This window comes from Ischnura elegans, assembly GCF_921293095.1.
Source record: "Ischnura elegans chromosome 13 unlocalized genomic scaffold, ioIscEleg1.1 SUPER_13_unloc_1, whole genome shotgun sequence".
Classification (NCBI taxonomy): domain Eukaryota; kingdom Metazoa; phylum Arthropoda; class Insecta; order Odonata; family Coenagrionidae; genus Ischnura; species Ischnura elegans.
In genome coordinates, this window is record NW_025791657.1 from 17071106 (window position 1) to 17089973 (window position 18868).

The 18868-nt window shown below is 38.9% G+C and overlaps 1 long non-coding RNA gene across 1 annotated transcript; it reads right to left on the bottom strand.

Annotated features, from left to right (window-relative positions):
* Positions 1 to 6048: 6048 nt before the first annotated feature.
* On the bottom strand, positions 6049 to 17451 carry LOC124172213. The gene is made up of 3 exons (XR_006868082.1): positions 17360 to 17451; positions 17105 to 17282; positions 6049 to 6492 (listed from the first exon to the last, which is right to left on the bottom strand). It is a non-coding gene; the product is annotated as an uncharacterized LOC124172213 (long non-coding RNA).
* Between the last annotated feature and the right edge of the window lie 1417 nt (positions 17452 to 18868).

The following is an 18868-nucleotide window of genomic DNA, read 5'->3' on the forward strand; positions in this document are numbered from 1 at the left end:
GCGTCGACGGCAAGGTCATTTTGCACCACTACTCAATCGTTTGATTCAAGACTCATTATAAATGGATCTTTACTACGCAATTTTTAACATAAAATAGAGGGAAGCTTTTAAATTTTGTTGAAAAGACCTATTTCCTTGAGAAACAAAATTGTACTACTTAGATTGGTGGGGTGGTCTCCTAGAATAGATTCTAGGTCCCCATCCAGATTGAACCGTGTCCGCGCATCACGGTATTTGTCGCACTCTGTCAAGATATGTCGGATGCTTAAAGGGCACCTACACTCGTCAGATTGAGGAGCTTGCTTCTCTTCGGTAAAAAGAAAGGCATGAGTCAGAGGGCAGTGCCCTATCCTCAAACGAGTGATAACTACTTCCTCCCTTCGATTGATCCTGGTAGAGGAAGGCCAAGTTGACGTTGTATGTCTGATGCTTCGCAGTTTATTGTTATTCAAAGTCCTCCACGATTCCCTCCACTGTTCAAGTACAACATTTTTTAGTCACCCTCTTAGGTCTTCGTACGGAACTAGCGTTGATTTAATCTCTTCGTTAGTAAGAGCTTCATTGGCCAACAAATCTGCTTTTTCGTTTCCACGTATCCCCGCATGTCCTGTGATTGTATTATGTCACAAAGTTCATAGAAACCATGTGTAGAAACATTAAGAGCAAAAACAGGTGACAAGCTGGACGTTGAGCTGGTGACGGGATGTTTAATTGGTGTCTGGAGGGAGCGGGGGCTGTCCCGCATACCAGGGTCTTATCCCTCCCCACCCCTACATTCTACAAGGCCACTGACGCGGGCACACTGTATTGTATTGTTTGTTTCGTTAGTTACGGCAGATTATAAGTCACATCGCAGTAAACAGTGTTGTATATAGCAGAACATTTGCGTTTTTACTTCGTCCTTTCCCTCAGGTTTAAGGGTGATTTTTTATACCGTCATTCGGATATAACGTTAAACATCTTCTGGTCCCTTTGATGGCGTTATAACCAAGTTCCACTGTGTAAGTCACTCGGAATGTTCAGAATAAATGAAATATACATAAAATTTTGTGGTATTGCTCGTTACGTTCTACAAATGTTAGGAATAATGATTAATAGCCGGAAAAATGATTTTTTTAGTTTACAAAATGCATTTTTTTGTTATGTTTCCATGAAAGGAATCGAGTATCATTGATGAAATCTCAGCATATGTAAAGGAAAGAGAAAACCATTAAAGGCGATTTTGGATGTGCGCCTGTTTTAACTAACGTCGAAGTGCATTATAAACCGTAAAAATTAAAAAAACAACAATCATTAAATAAGCAGAAATAATATCCAAGAAATTAAAAAGTCATTGTGCAAAATATCAAGAGGTGTCTCACAGTCAGGGAACAGCCACAGTAGCCACATCGAGGTGGGATCTTCTCTTCGGTGAAGAGATAGGAATGTGTCAGGGCGCAATGGCCGATTCTTAGTCTAGTAATGATGACTTCTTCCCTACAATTCCTCCCAACTAAAGAGGGCCACACTGACGTAACCGGTTTGATCATTCTTAATTTGTTATTCGTTACGTTCGTCCATACCTCACTCCACTGCCGTAGAACTATTCTGCGCATGGCAGTCTGTAAGTCTTGAGAAGTTACAGAAGCCGTAGCCTGCACCGCCAGCGAGAGTGCCGCCTTTGCAGTTGCATCTGCTTTTTCATTTCCTGTTATTCCCATGGGCCCGGGAACCCATAGGAACGACACTTTGCGTCCTCGTTTACAGATACTAAAGGCGATTTTGGATGTGCGCCTGTTTTAACTAACGTCGAAGTGCATTATAAACCGTAAAAATTAAAAAACAACAAATTTTAAAAAATCAGAAAAAATATCCAAGAAATTAAAAAGTCTTTATGGAAAATAGCCCGAAGGACGACAAACGTCGACTTCGTATGTGTTAAAATGAGAAGGAGGTTTACCGAAGAATGCAACGATTAGTCGATATGCAGTTTTAATGAGAAATAACGCGTTCATTTTGATCAATTCACTGATCAAATTTTAACGGAGGTACTGCATTTATTTAAGTTTTCTAGATTATCTTGCGCACTCGAAAAATGTAAAATGCAAAGCTTTAATGCATAACAATAGGAAGAAAATTATACAGGGAATGTATGTTGTTCTTGATTCCGATATACAGGCATCCCCCGAGTTACGTACGACTCGACTTACGTAAATCCGTACTTACGTAAGCGATAACCGTATTTCAAATGCGAGCGCGAAGAAGTTGATATTCGCTCGTACAACCTATGGTAGAAAAAATATCGAATAGTTATAGAGTTTTTTACGTGCTAAAAATAATAAAGTGGCCCATTTTTGTCATTCCTCGAAGGAAATTTCATAAATTTCGGTAGAAAAATCGCTTATAAATCCCAAGTCAGCAATCAACGTGAAAATTTGCAGTTCTAGCGATGGATGTGGTGGCGTTTGTGGTTGCGCTCATTCCTGTACGATACAACTTGTTATACAGCAATCTCTGAAGCGCCAACGCAAAGGTTCGACTTACGCATAGTCTGCCGGAACGCATCTCTTACGTAACTCGGGGGATGCCTGTATCTTATCCTAAGGATACTTAACTCAAGTTAGAGATTGCGAGCAAACGCAGCGTAGTGCCATAAATATCAACCCTTCTAGTCCTTACGCAATAGTTTAGCCGTTTCCATGCGGCCACAGCGGCCGGATGAATCACCTTTTCGCCTGTTATGAATAATAATTCTATCATCGTAACACCTCTTTTGCTACTCGGTGGCAGATGATTTCTTTTACAATCTTTGAGCTCATACTTGAATTAATAATATATGTAAATATCACGATACGATTCCCTCCGATTACATAACTTTTCTCTTATTGATTAAAAAAATTTATTGAGAAAAATCAAGTAATTTTCATTCTTTATAATTAATTACTCCACGGTTATTTCCCACAAAATATGAATTTTATATTTCTGCCCAATTTGCGGCAAGAGGTTCCAAACCCAAATGGCCCGCCACATCCAACAATGGTATCACAAGCTAAATACAGTGTGAGAGCCCCTAGTTGGTGATTTCGGTCGTTTAAATTCCAATTAATGCATAATAATTTTGCCTCGTGATCTACTCAAGATCATTTCAATCAACGTGAGCAAATTAGATAACACGGCTAGGACAATCTGTTTGAACAACTTATCATTAATAAATATTCCTCATAACATTCCACGTTAATCATGTTCACCGAGTGTATGTAATTAGTAATTTTTCGAATATTCCGAGTTAGGGAATAAAATTTGAAGATCATAATAATGCATAGGCAAGGGCCATCATTTCATGCATTATTGTCGACATTACGGTCGCTTTATTAACTTCAAATGCTATTATAAATAGAAGTAGAATATTTTGAGAAATCAAATTGCGTAAAAATACACAAAACAGCATATGTATTCTGCGTTTGGCTCGAAATCATGATACGATACGCTCCCAGGCCGTTTTAGGAGCAAACGCTTTTTGCCTATCATTTGTGAAGGGAAGTTACCGATACGAGTTAGCTCCGCCCCCAAGTACGCAACGCCGAGCTATGAAGGCACCCTAAGCCGCTTTGTACGGCAAGCATGGATACTATTGAAGCATTCTTATATTTCCTATCCGCAGGGTGACTTTCCTTTCCTATCCAGTAATGTTAATGTTATGCTTGAGGACCCTGTATTTATATAAATTGGAAAAAATGTCACTGGTGTAGCCGATATTTGTACTGGAAATTGGTTTATCATTTCAATTCCATTGTACAACTTTAAAGGCACTGTAAAAGTAAAGCCTTCAAGTAGCCTTTTTGAGGTGCATTCACAAGGCGCCTAAAAGTCGCATGTAAGCTTGAAGATGATAGGCACCTTATAGGCGCCTTGTGTGTTCCTTATGAAGGCAGTGCCTTGCCTTAAAAAAGGCACCTTTAAGGCAGTGCCACCTTTGAGTGTCAGGCACCTTTTGGAGGCAGTGTCTTACGTGGGACCAACTTATAATTGAACCGCTTCAATGGCCAACCTCGCTATTGTGCTGTTACCCTTTTAGTCGTATTGTACGGCAAGCAGGGATACTATGGAATAATTCTCATATTCCCTATCCACAGGGAATGCTTCCCTAAGCAATTACTATCCAGCACTGTTCAACTAGATATTATAAAATCAACTAGATGTCTAGCATATGTAATTTTGAGCGGAGTCTCTTATGTACATTTTTTTGGTTAAATATAGCCTTCCATGGTTATGTGTTGAAATTCTATCATCATAGGAAAAGGATTACTTCTGAAAACATCTAAATGCTTGGATCGATTCAGATAAAGATATTGCAATGAGTCACTGACAACAAGACATCTGTCAATGCTGTAACTCTCAACTATGTGCTTGTACTACTCTGTACTATGTGCTTGCCTCAACTATATACCCCAGTACCTAGTCAAGTGAGTAAGGCTTCCCATATATCAACAGTGTCTCAAACCACAGCACAGAGCCAATGTTGTGCCACTCAGCAGCAGTAGAGCCATAGCTAAAGTGTCCATCTTTAAAGCACTGCACCCACTCACTTTACCTTATTAGTCTCTTATGCCATCTTGTACTGTGGTAAAACTCGTTCCCGTCAGATTTCCATCCGGAGAAGTTTCATCAGCACCCCACTACCCAAGAACATGCGCCAACAACCCCCATGAAATCCGACCACTGTCCAACGTGAACTGAACCACTCCGTATCCCACGTATAGAACACGCTACTACAAGCGATTACATGTTACCCCTATCTCTAAGAAAAATCAACCACACAATATAGCTAAGCAAGGGTTCTTACAGCTTTGAAAAATACTCGAACGATTGTGATGAATTAAACATGGCATGAGCCTGCACCGAGATTGGTAATGCATTATGCATTACCGGGTGCTTTCGTGTTCCAAATTCATTAGTTCCAAGTAATCACTACTAGGAATTAGAATATTTCAGAATTATAGCGATTGCAACCCTTTAAGTCGCCTCTTACGACAAGCAGGGATACTGCGGAGGTATTCTCAAATCCCCCATCCGCAGGGAATGCTTCCCTAAACAGCTCAAACCTTGCATGCTACCAACAACAATGAAAACTAATTACCTTGATATCTATTGACAATAATTCTACCCAGGTCTTCAACTGCGAAAATACAATTAAAAGGCATTGTAAAGGTGAACATTCATCAACATCACTATCGTAAATGATTACTACCCATTAATGAACCCAACCATTCTGCAACTTATGCGTATGATGAACTGGCCCAAGTTACAACCACCTTACTCTGACAAATTAAAAAAATGCTACCAGTTCAAATATTGCTAAATAAGGCTTGCAACAGCTTTAAAAAGCAGATAGACTCGGCCGATGATAATTGAAGTTCTGCAAAGGTCTGCATTGAGTAACTTTGTACTTCCTGAAGTTTTTGTGACAATTTCAAATTTTAATAACAAAGAAGCAGTCAATAAAATAGTTTTAGTTATTGCAAACCCTTTTAGTCGCCTCTTACGACAAGCAGGGATACTGCGGAGGTATTCTCCAATCCCCAATCCGCAGGGAATTTTTTCTTAAACAATTACTGCTTCATAAATGCTCACCCAATGAAAAGTGATACCATTTTATTCTCAAGGTCATTTAAAAGCAACTAAGGTAGTCATTTGTGGAACCTCATAGCATAGAAATACTTTTAAATGACTAATTCACAATACACATGGTAGGTACAACTGGTAGCAATATCGATCACATGACTTGCATGAATTCTTTTCCAATGTAAGGTGATGCACTTTGAATGCATGTTAGTCAGGATCATGTGCAGATTGTTAAGGAATAACCACGTTACCAGGAAACATGGCATGACACATAAAATAGTTACTTATATCTTCACCTTTACTTGCCTTCAGTTGTATCACCACTCCCTTGGTAGAAGTCATCCTGTAAAAGAAAGTTGCCCACATAGATGGAAGTAATGTAGCACAGTTTTAATAAGGGGTATTTAGAGAAGCACACATGAAGGCGAGATTTCTTTGTTTATTACAATCAATAAACACTTTATCAGCAAAATAAGCCAATGGTTGTTTTCTTTTGGGGTGTTGAGTTCAAATGAAGACCACTTTATTTTCTTTCACAGCCATTGCTCTCCTATTGTACCAAACAATGAGGTAGGACAGCAGTGAAATCGAGAGATGCACACCATGGGATTCCTCTCTTGATGATAAGTTGTATGCAGGCAGGGCAGGAATGCTTCATTATCATTACAGCCAGCCTCTGCTGCCCATGGATTGAGATGAATGCCTTCTTCCTCTGCACTTCTGGGTTAACATCCATACGTCACTTCACAGCCTCGAGTTGAGCCTCAGGAAATTTTACAGGCACATCTCTCTGCCGTGTATTCGAACACTGTTTGGATAGACAGACGGAAGAGACTTCCTGTTATCGTAGTTAGCCCCTGCTCTGCCTTTCACGAATCTCAGGAAATCCAGCTGAAACATCGAAGTAAATAATGCAAGACAATAATTAGACAAACAAGCTGGATCAACTAAAAACTATTTCCTTAAATATGGCATGGCCAAAAGAGGATGGCAAAAAAATGATGATACCCATTAAGCATATTAGGATATTTAATATTTTTCTAATGTAGGTATACCACAGTTCGAACAAGTTAAGATCCCAGAGGTTATTTCACAGCTGACACTGATTTCACTACACAACCACTGACCACTTCTAGCCACTGCCTAGAGATGGCACTGATTTGTGCAGTAGGGGCCGGTCATCAAACCACTTTTTTGGTAATTCAAAATTTGACATATGGAAAAATGTAACTCAAGGAACCATATGAACAGAAAAAATTTTGTTCCTATAAGTTGACATCCTGCAGTGATGCCAGGGCCATTTGTGCCTAGCGTAGGACACCCACAACACATAACCTCTTTCTATGCTGCTTTGGTGATAAATGTTCTGATTTAAATGTTTTTTTTCAGCCAATTCTGCACCAGTCATGCCTGACATTGTTGAGGTAGGTGACATAGATCCAATACCAACTGTTTTTTATGCAACCTACGATATTAAAATGCAAAGAAACGTAAAAAACTTTTTGTTATAAAAATATGTTATGGGGCATATTATCTTAATTTATCTTAATTAATGGCAACTTACTGTGCTCGTATGGGCATGATCACACTAATATGACCCTTCCCCTTACATAGTACATACAAACAATTATTCACTACCCTCCAATCGCAAGAAATTATTCTTCATAACTGTTTGTTTCTGAATTCAGCCTGATATTTTGCAGATATATAATCTTCACAGCTACAGCAACAGAAGATATCATTTCCAATTTAAAAATAATGCACTTGAAATTCTGATGTCTGTACATACAGGTAATGAGCCACTTTAAATAAAACCACTTTTCCACAAACCTAATATCCAGCTCATCCTTGATATCCTGACGATATGCAACACCCCTAGTTTCGTATGCGGAGCTGGAAAGCATACGTTTAAGGAAGAACTGGCTAATTCAACCAGTTAGTGCTGGAACCTAATGTAGGGAAAATTTACCACTCTAAGAATCTCTTCAAAATTTTATGCACTCCCTTTTAAGAAGCTTTCTTGCACCAACAGAAGGCAGAGGTTCACACCCATCCTAAGGCTGGGACCTTACTCAGGACAAAGATCCCCTTCTTCCACAGTCAAGTGAATGAAGTGTTCGTGTTTCACATTAGCATGTACAGTCGGATTCATAAGTATTGCAACAAATGCAGCAGTGCCACTTTCGCCGCAGTTTGGAAATCGAGTTTCGGCATTTTCTATCATACCAGTGGGAGGGAAATTTGAACTACATTCCCAACTCCTGTAATAGTTTTAAAACAACATCGTTAAAGGGAAATGTATGCGGGATATGTGCAATGTTTAATACAACATTAATTATGCAGCACCTGCTAGATAATACATCTATGTCCAGAACATCAATTTACCTTCTCTCGTAAGTTGGCCGATCCGTCGAAGTATATTACAATTAACAATTATTGTCTTACAATTAATGCTGAAGCTTTTCGATCAGCGATAGCGAGCATAACATACATATAAAATATCCGATGCAATATCACAGCAAATAATGCCGCTGAGTGTTTAAAATTAGTTTGATTTAGTGACACTACAAGACTACTTCATTCCCTTGCCTGACAAAGCTCGTAATGAATCCACTACGAATTTAACAAGTGAGATAGACAAGAATTCAACAAGTGGTTAAGGTGAAGACTTACCACGGCAGCAATCCGAAATCGGTAATTAGAAATTTCAAACTTAGTCCAAACGTTCATGCTAATGGATTTAGTATATTTTTCTATTCGCGATTCCAGCCAAGGGAGACACCACCTGGCGGAGAACGCTCGAAACAGAGGAACGATGGTCATGATGCAGCAGTGCTATGAGGAATAGTGTATATGAGACCTTTACACTGTTTTATTGAGTAGTTACGGGGTGATACCTACTTTTTGGTTTCAAAGCAATTACTACCGTTACTTGAGGTTAAATATTCTTTAATTCTACGACCCTGTAATAACTGCAGCACAAGTTGAATTGTTTAAAAGCGAGGCGACGACTGTTTTTCCCGCACGTAGGTAGGAGCAGAAAGCTCTTGTTAAGGACGATTTTAATGGAGATACGTTGGTTTTACATGCTATAGCTATTAATATAGTTTTATTTCAATTGAAAATCGTTCATGTGTCAGGTTACGCTGAACAAAAGTAGAAAAATATCCAATGCATCAAAGTATCCGATATCCGTGATCGCGGTTTTTGAGATTTTAAGCATAACATACTCAATATTTACATTGCCATTATTATGAGCGGGATGGTATTTGCCCGTGTTATTCTGATAAATGTTTTTTTTCTTCTGTGCGCGATGTGCTATTGAACGATTGACCTAAAGTTTCTGAGTATAGTAACTCAAGATTCACGTTAAGTATCAATAGCAAGGAGGATGAACCTACTGTACATTGAAAGAACGATTTTTAACAGCGTATCACGATGTAAATTAGTAAAATATGCATTATGGTAAACATTATTTGCTTATTTTAACGGATTCCTGGTGTTAATTCGGTAGTCAATTCAGCAGCACTAGTAGAACTATATAGTCTCCATGATTTTACTAAGAACAGCGAATAAACAAAGATGTGAATCAACAGTAAAGATCTTTAAGTCGTCCTCAAATTTCTAAATCATACCAAACAATTTCATTTCCCAATGTTAAAGCATATCACATAACAATTTAGTTCATTTCTTATCCGGAAATATGATAATAAATAGGTGAACACAGCAATCCACATCAGTGAAGCAGACGGCTGTGGCACCCAAATATAACACGAAAACTGCCTGAAATGGATTATGGTTCCATGTATTGAAGCGGCAGGTTGTATATGAAATACTATTAAGTTCTTTTGAAGTGTATTACATAGAAATGGCTACGAAGTAACGCAATACGATTTGGATGAATGCAAGTCAAGAATCAAACTTGACTCGTAATGTTTAGGTACATTATAAACACCTTTAGTTACGTCGTCAAGCAGTTTTCTTCAGTTCTAGATCTTCTTACGGACGAAAGAAGCCGAGAAATACACCGTACGAAGGTTTTAAAAGAATATTTCTATCTTATTAGCTCTTGATATTATGGTTTATGTTCTCTCCTTACGCCAATGCTTTATGATTGTTTTGATTTTACCATCACTCTGGCGGCCATATTGGAAATTGACGTCACTGACAGCAGCGCCGCCATCGGTCATTTGAGTCTCGAATTGCACATCGACTTGGGACTAAACGGACTTGCTTTGATGTCAATACTAGAACTTCACATGAAACTCTCAATCCTCAATACCCTCATGCCACAAAATGACGCAGTGACTGGTCGAGCCAATGCACTTTCTTTTTTGGCGTCAAACAAGAACATTTCTCTCTCTCCCGCCCATCAACTTGCATGATCTACTTCAATGCTTTTTGTTGAGGTGACATGCCTGGACAACAACGGCTGCAATTCCATCTACCTGATCATCACTGGTCCTTTGACACATCAATAAATATTGTATAATACGATTTTTAGTGTCAACCCTTTCACTGCGAAGGCCGTCTTTTCACAGCTTGAATTTTCCAACACTAAAGGTCAAAGTCCATGTTTTCACAGCTTAAATTTTTCTAGAAATAAAAATCCTCTCTACATAGACAACCACAAATTTGAAAAAGTGGACTCCTTTAAGTATTTAGGCGTTTTTATTTCAAGAGAAAACAAAGAAGCAATAGAAATACAAAACACGCTAAATCTGGCTAACAGATGCTTCTACGCCTGCAACAAACTCATGTCCTCAAAATTACTATCACACACTACTAAAACCAGAATATATAAAAAAATCATAAGACCCGTACTGTTATATGGAAGTGAAACTTGGAAACTGGATAAAAAGGAAGAAAGAAAATTAATTGTTTTTGAAAATAAGATCCTTAGGAAAATATATGGACCAATCTCTGAAGGAGGAGAGTGGAGGAGAAAACACAATAGAGAATTAAGAGAGCTATACAAGGATCCAGATGTAGTGTGCGAGTTTAAATGTAGAAGAATTAGATGGGCTGGGCACATTTTGAGAAGAGAGGACACTAATCATTTAAAACAAGTTATAATGAGGAATCCTGAAGGAAGAAGGCCAAGTGGAAGACCAAGGCGAAGGTGGTGGGACCAAGTGAAGGTAGACCTGGAGCGATTAGGAGCGACCGAGGAGGACGCAGGAAATAGAGATAGATGGAAGAGGATTGTTGGTGCGGCCAAATATCTACTAAGATATGTATGGCCCTGGGAGTAAGAGTAAGAGTAAGAGTAAGTAAATTTTTCTAAGCTTAAGACCAAAGGCTGTGTTTACATGGCGTTGCAGTCAAGCGTGCCAAGTGAGTCCCAATTTGTGAGTGACACCCAAGTGAGTCACACCATTTGGGTCACTAGGCGCGAAAGGTCCGACCGTTTCCTATTGTCCTTGTTTATCTCGGCCCATTCCGGCACTTCCCACAAGTCTTCCCTTCCGGCACAAGTTCCACTTCAGGTGCTCATGGTCACGTAATTGTATATAACTTAGAATAACTAAAAACGTATATTCTGCATTTACTGAAAATCAATGCCAAGAATGACATTCTGGATGTTCTACTGATCGGTCACAAATTTTAACCCTTTCGCACCGAATGCCTCACCTGTGCGGCGAGGATTTTCTTCCATAAGCAACAGATGCCACACCAGTGCGTCCTGAATTTTCTTATCCTAACCAACGAATGCCACACCTGTGCGGCACAGGTCAAAAAAAGTGACCGTGACGGACACAATAGACCCACGGACGCCGTCGCCCCTCACGATCCACCTTAGCGCTCGCCCAGTCCCATCTTCGGCCGCTCAGGTTGACCCTTTCCTATCCTCTCCACGCGGTCAACTACTGTTATTTTCAGTGTGTTTTCAAAAAAAATATTTGTAGCTTACTTTTGAAATTCAATGCTAGAAATGAATTCATCTTTTTTTTGCTGACCACATGGAAACTTCAAACAAAATTCTTATGTTAATCTCAACGGAGTTATAGAAGCACTAGTAAATACATTAAATCCGTCTAAATCAACGTTAGAACTTCGTTTAAAATTTCTGCACGCTCAGAAAAAACACAAAATACATTTTGAATGTAAAAAAATCAGTGCGAGCAACAAATATTTGAATATATTTTGCATTAATATTTTAGCCAGTTGACAGCGAACTCGTGCCAGGAAGGGGCTTTTAATCCTTCTAGGGTCTGGGACAGAGGCCGAGGAAAGGGATCGGTGCCCTCTGAGTCGGGTCCAAAAATGGTTAGGGAGGGAACCACTGCCTTCAGTTGACACGAAAACCCTTTGTACAAGGGAGTAAAGAAAACTTTCAAGAGGCTCGTATTGAGGAAGAATTTCCCTGAACCAAGGTCCGGCGCGAAAGGGTTAAACAGAACTCTAGCTTTCATATTATCAGAGTGCACCATCACATGAACAAATGTTGGAGTCGCTAAGGTTAGATGTTTAATTTTTATTTTTAAACATTACCAGTATTTTTATAGGAGCAACATTGTAATGATTTACATGCAAAGATATACATTACTCTGTTAGCCACACTCCAAGTGTAGATTTGTAGTGAAGTTTGATAAATATCCGATTAATAACTCCTATGAAGAAAAGCCCTCGCAATGTAATAAAATATGATTCTCTCAGTGTGACACGCAACCGGCTATACAAACATTTTAATCAACTTTGATTATCATCTAACCTCCATATTATTCAACTTGTTTTGTATAAACATATCTATATAAAATTATGAGCATTGAAAACTGACAAAATTTTATTTATTTTTGATGAAATAATATTTTGTCGTAAAATAATTACAAATACGATTTACTCATGGTTTTGGGATAACTTTCGAGAATTATAATGAAAAAACTACAGATGGGTCGAATAGCAAAGGGTCTAGCCGGTTAAAATGGCGAAAAGTGCCCCCCGATGTTTGGAAAAAAATAAATATACACTTAAAGTGCATCACAAATTATGTGTTTCCCCTATATTTCAGTTTGGACAACTATGGATTATAACCCCAAAAAAATTGAAAAACGGTTTTCATTTTTTTGACCATATCTCCAGTTTTTTTTTTTTTAATGTTGTTATCTTGATTTTAAAAAGTAAAAACAAAAACTTTCTACCACCATGATTTTATTTTTCAAAATTTTGAGTTTGAAAACTAAACTTTTAAATAGTTTGAAATATTCAAAATTAAATTTAAAAATTTATGAAAGAGTTGACACGCCGAAAAAAATGTATATTGTTACCCCTACATCAAAGTATATTCCTAATGTTGTGCAGATTTTTATAATTGGTGGAACACAGTGAAAAACACGAAAAACTGCTTTGCGCCATTTGCATCAACGTATTCCAGGAGGAAATTTGAATTGATTGTTGAGAGCAACGATTGCTGATCAGTTTATATACCATTTTCCTGAATTGAAGGCGGCTGACCTTGAGCGTGCTTGCAACCCACCCACTCTTCTAGCCAATCACAGAAGAGCGACAGGAGAAAGTGTGCAAGAGCCCGCAGTCTCTCTCCGAACTCCGTTGAGTGCACATCGCTCTCCTGCTGGCAGTGTTGCCAAGCCGAATCTTTGGAGATCGCCGAGCGCTCGTTCTGCTGCCCCCGAAAGTACCGTTACTCCCAAGGCTGGCAACACCGGTCGACCGGATGGACGGGAGCGGAGGGGAAAAGGGAAGGGGATGGAGGGGAAGGGAGAGGTGGAAGGGGCAGCGCTTCCCATTGGCTACTTTCTATTTTCCACCCAGCCGCCTTCAGTTCGGGAAAATGGTATAATATTATTGATCAAGGCTACAAATTAGCATAAACAATTCCCATCACATTTAGATTACTCATAATTACTGGTTATAACCATACTGCTAAGCTTTAAGTTCTTCTCCAAGCTTCGAGAAATACATTGAATTCATCTCTCCTGGCTTTAATATGCAGCTTTGGAAATCAGCCAAAATCCTGGCCTGGGTGAATCAACATAATTAAATCAAGGTCTATAATCAGTACACCCATGTCTCGTATAGCGCAAATTCATTCCTCGGGGAAACATTGCAATGCAGTGTAGCCTAATCAAAAATCTTAAATGCTCTCGTGATAAAACGTGACCTTGCATTTAAGTACACACGAAATTTCTATCATTTTACGCATTTCATATATATTAATCAAAATCCATTGCTGTGCAATGGCCAAAAGTATTACTCGTCATTGGGTCCAGAGTAATTTATCTGGTCTACTTAACAGAATGATAATAAGTAATTTAGATCGTTAATTAAGCATGGGGCTAGTGGAAATGGATTTTTTTTTCAGCAATATGGTTTGAGACGTATGTTTGCCTTCATAGGTTATTGGGCGATTGACTTCCAGGTAGAGGGTCTATGCTAAAGCCTAAAGGTCATCGGTATTCACGGGGGAGAAATGGAGCGGTGTCCGAGTGGCGCATGAATAGCATCAACACATAAAAGGGTCCATTATGGAGTCTCAAAAACAATGGCTTCGTTCCCTCCCCGCAAGTAGGCCTTCTGCGACTCAGAAATACAGTTCAGCAGTGGAAGGTGATATAGATGGAGCCATACAGAGTAAAAACCAAGAGAATATGGCAAAAAATAAGAATGCGTGTAGAAAAATCAAGAATTTATCATGAAAAACTATAAACCTAGAAGAGGAATAGAAAGAGGTCAATTGCTTTGAAAATGGAGAGCGTCAAAGCGATATTGCGCGGAAGTTTAAACGCACGATGCCTTATTCTGAATAAAGACGAAGTTAAAACATCAGTGACCTCAGCCGCCAACTTCAACCAAGCGGTCTACACATATGGAAAGTTCATAGTGAATCAGTACAAAAAGACAAGAGTGGTAATCGTTCCGAGAAATTTAGTGAAAGCTCCGGTTGGTTCCAGAATTTCAACGGCAAGCAGGTATTTTCAGTGCTGCGATATCAGTTGAATCTGCAAGTGTTGATAGCGCAGTCACCACAACATTTTCTGATGAACTCCAAGCTGTGATTGAGAGTGACTCCTTTCCCCCTCGACTAGTGTTTTGTGTTAACGAGACGGTTTATTTTGGAAAAGAATGCAATCTCGTTAATTCATTTTCAGGGAAGGAAAACCTGGGTCAGGTTTCAAGGCATTTAAAGACTGTTTCACGTAGCTGCAAATGACTCGGAGGACTTCAAATTAAAATGATTTATCATTCATAAACTCCGCTAGCTATGAAATGGCATTCAAAGTAGCATTTTCCTGTCATTTCGATGAGCGACAAAAGGGCCTGAGTTAAAAAATAGTTGTTTTAAAAAATCGTCAACAGCCGGCAACGCATTACGATCCCCTGAGACAGCAGATGTTAGTCCACCCGCAGGACAGGAGGGAATTTCAAAAGCACGTAAGAATTTCTTTAAACGCGAATGAAAGTCTTTGAATGTGTGCATACTATCTTTAACCCTTTCACTGCTGTGGACGTACCTAGTACGTCCGCACGGCAGACTGCGGTGGACATACTTTTTCTTCCTTCCTGCCATGCGGTCAGCACTTTCGCCGAAGCACTTCGAAGGACCCACTAATCAAGGACCCTTTCCTTGACGAACTCACCCACGCAGGGCCGTCTCATCGGCCCTACCAGCGGGGGCCCTACCTCTGGAAAAGTGACCGCTCTGACTGCAATTTGAAAATCAATCAATCAATCCGATCATCACAATATGATTGTTTTCATCACACTCCTGCCAATCAAGCAATCAAGTACGTCTTAAAACCGTGTTTCTGCGATGAAAAATAATGATTTTGTTAACTTTGATATAATGGCCGTTTTCCGGTGGTCCGCAGCCACGTTTTGTTGCAAAGTTAACAAAATCGCTATTTTTTATCGCAGAGACACGGTTCAAAGACGTACTTGATTGCTTGATTGGCAGGAGTGCGATAAAAACAATCATTTTTTGATGATCGGATTGGTTGATTGATTTTCAAATTGCAGTCAGAGTGGTCATTTTTCGGGAGGGGGGCCCCCCGCTGGTAGGGTCGAGGAGACGGTCCTGCGTAGGTGAGCCGGTCGAGGATAGGGTCGCGGATTAGTGACCCTTCGGAGGGTGTACACACCCATCCTGGAAGTACCTGCTCCATGGGCCCAGGAAACACATTTTTACATTTTTGCCGCATGTGAGGGGAAGGTTTCCGGAGATTGAACAGCAGTGAAAGGGTTAAAGATGTTTTAAACTATAAAAATTATATATAAATAATATTTTCTAAGGCTTTTTATGGGAATACAGATGTTTTAGAGGAAATTCAATACCCAAGACCTATGCTACCAGGAACGCATCCCTATCTTCCCAATGTTGAAATGCTCTTGTATAACGCAAATTTGTATAGGGCAAAGACCCCAAGGAATGCATCCCTTACGCTATACGAGACATGGGTGTACATGGGAGGAGTGGACTGAGCTGATGAAAATATTGACAAGTAACAAGAATTAATCCATGGAAAGAAATTATACTCTTCCTTCCATTAGCCTTCTGTTATTTTACTGCTGGTTTTACAAAATGCTTGGCAATTGCATAAAATAAAAGATGTCAAGCCAATGGATCTTCTTGAATACCGTCGCCGTGTGGTCTGTCACTATATAGAGACATATGGTAATACTGCTGAGCCTGGTGGGATAGGGAGACCATCTATGAATCCTAAACTTGACTCAAATCATGACAGCTTGAATCATAGGATAGGAAAGCAAGGAAAGCAAATTTGCTGTGTCCCATGTCACAAAAATAACACTTTTTAATGTAAAAATATGCAATTTATAATTGCATGTCAAGTGTTCACCTGGATATCTCTCTTAATAGTACGCTACCTTGGTTTGACAAGGTTCTAACTGACCATCAGCTGGTTTTGAGAAAAACCTTGTCAAATTTTTTAACTGCTCTATTTCTATTATTACTAGGAATTTATTTTTGATTGTTGGCACATACACTAGTGATCCACTAGATACACTAGTAATTATTACTTTAAGAAAATATGTTATTCATTTTATTTTTATACAAGTTTATATGAGTAATAAAATAAGTAAAATGCAGTTAGAACCTTTTCACACCAAATATTATTTTTTCCTCCTTGCTGTTGGAACTTTGTCACTGTTCTAAATCTGTTATTATTTTACATAGAGGAATAAAAACCGGTGCAACACATAGAGAAACATAAACTTAGCTATCTTGAGTGAAAACACCAAATTTTGCAAAAATGTTAGTTAGAACCTTGTCAAACCAAGGTATGGAGTTAGTTAATAACTGTCTGAAACTAATGTTTTGCCAGTTACCATTGAGTTCCTTATAGTAGTGGATTTACCTAGTATTCCATTTTTAGAACACCTCGTAATTAAAAATTGGCAAAAGATACATTGTCTTTTTTCTTTCACATATTGTTCTCATACGTACTTTTATCTACAATAGGTAAAAATCAGGTTAAAATTTGCATTTTTCAAACCTTCGGCATGTATGGGATTGAACACTCACCTCTCGAAAAAGCTGCCATCCATCACACCGTGCTGGAGAAGGAAAGGTGTGTCTAAATCCCCCCCTGGAAGGGAAGTCAGTAATGAGAGAAGCAAGCAAGCATTCCATCACCACCTCCATCCCCCTCTGATTAAGGTGGACACCGTCGGGACGGCGACGATTACCTTTACCCATATACCTGTACGGAAGAAGGAAAGGAAATGAAAACAACCTTAAGTGGGCATTGGAAAAAGCATATGAGAATGAAATACTAACCTCTCAAAAAATCTTACGTCTACCCCACCGTGCTAGAGAAGAAAAGGAGTCGTAATATCTACGACCCGGAATCCCCCTGTAAAGGAAGTCAGTTATGAGAGAAACGGTTAACGTCAGGCAGCATGCGTGAATTCGAATACTGTGTAATATCTTACATCTGTTCAGGGGCGCCGACTTATAAAAAATATTGGGGGGGCCCATACCGCGGGTCTTGCCTCAGGAAATTTTCTAAATTTTAGATGAAAAATAGTGAGTTTTTTTTTAGCCTTTTAGAGGGCTCATATGATCAACATTAGAACCCCGAAAACTCGACTCTCTATAACTCGACACTTCGGAAAACTCTACAAGCCTAACACATTTTTTGGCTTTCAAAAAAGAAACAAAACATCAGCAGCACGGTATTTTGGTAAAAAGATAATTTCATTTGCAGTTATAATTACGCTCATAGACTATTACAGAGTAGTGAATAGATAGCTCTGAACAAACTAAAATTATATTTAAATAAATCCTAAACTATCATAAAAAGAATAAAACCTAAAATATTGCTGTTGCTCAGCAATAGCACTTTGATTAATAAGTGATGTGGGTAATTTAAGTTTACTTTGAAGAAGATTCCGCGGTTCATTTAATTAAAACTATATCTCAACGTTAATCCTTTAATACAGTTAGCTACGTTTATTAAGTACGCCTAATACTTTCAGTCAACAAGTATGTAAATAGCAGGTTTTAATTGGGTCTTACACTCTAAAAATACTGAAGTACTTGAAAATAAATAATACAGTGCTATAGTACGAAACATAGATGTAATCATAATATATAAATACAGTACTGACCTATCACTAACATTTTGAAACTGAAAATGTAACATTCTGTATGTATATATCTGTTTTATAAAGATTTTTAATATTTCTATAAATACCATTATTAGTGCAAGAGTGTGGAAAGTGCAAATGTCGACCGTCTGACCGTATTACTGTATATGAAGTCGTTGTTACGTATAAATATAAATTACTGTATAAACGCCACAAACCTCCCATTATTATCTGGCCGGTTTCAGCGGGGTTTATGATGTATTTGGTCAAATTGTGATCATTATTGGAGCAAAAATAAGCCATTCTTCCATTTAAATCAACGGGGAGGCAGCTTACATCTCTCTTGGCCCGCCAGTTTCTACCCGAAGGTTCACGCACCGGGAAAAATTCAAAGTGTGTCGCAGCCCCAAAACACTATCATGATTCACACCACTTATTGTTTTATGTCATCACTGAATGTATTTTAAAAGGTAACTATTGTCAAACAAGGAAAATAAAAAATACAAACGTATTTTTGTGATTTTACAAAGCATAATATAACTTAATTAATTTATTGAATTATTGGGGGGGCTACGCCCCCCCAAACAAATTATTGAGGGGGCTCGAGCCCCCTCAAGCCCCATGAAGTCGGCGCCTATGCATCTGTTGTACCGGTGTAGCCACCGTCCCAGCGCCAGTACGTGCCTCCTGTATATTA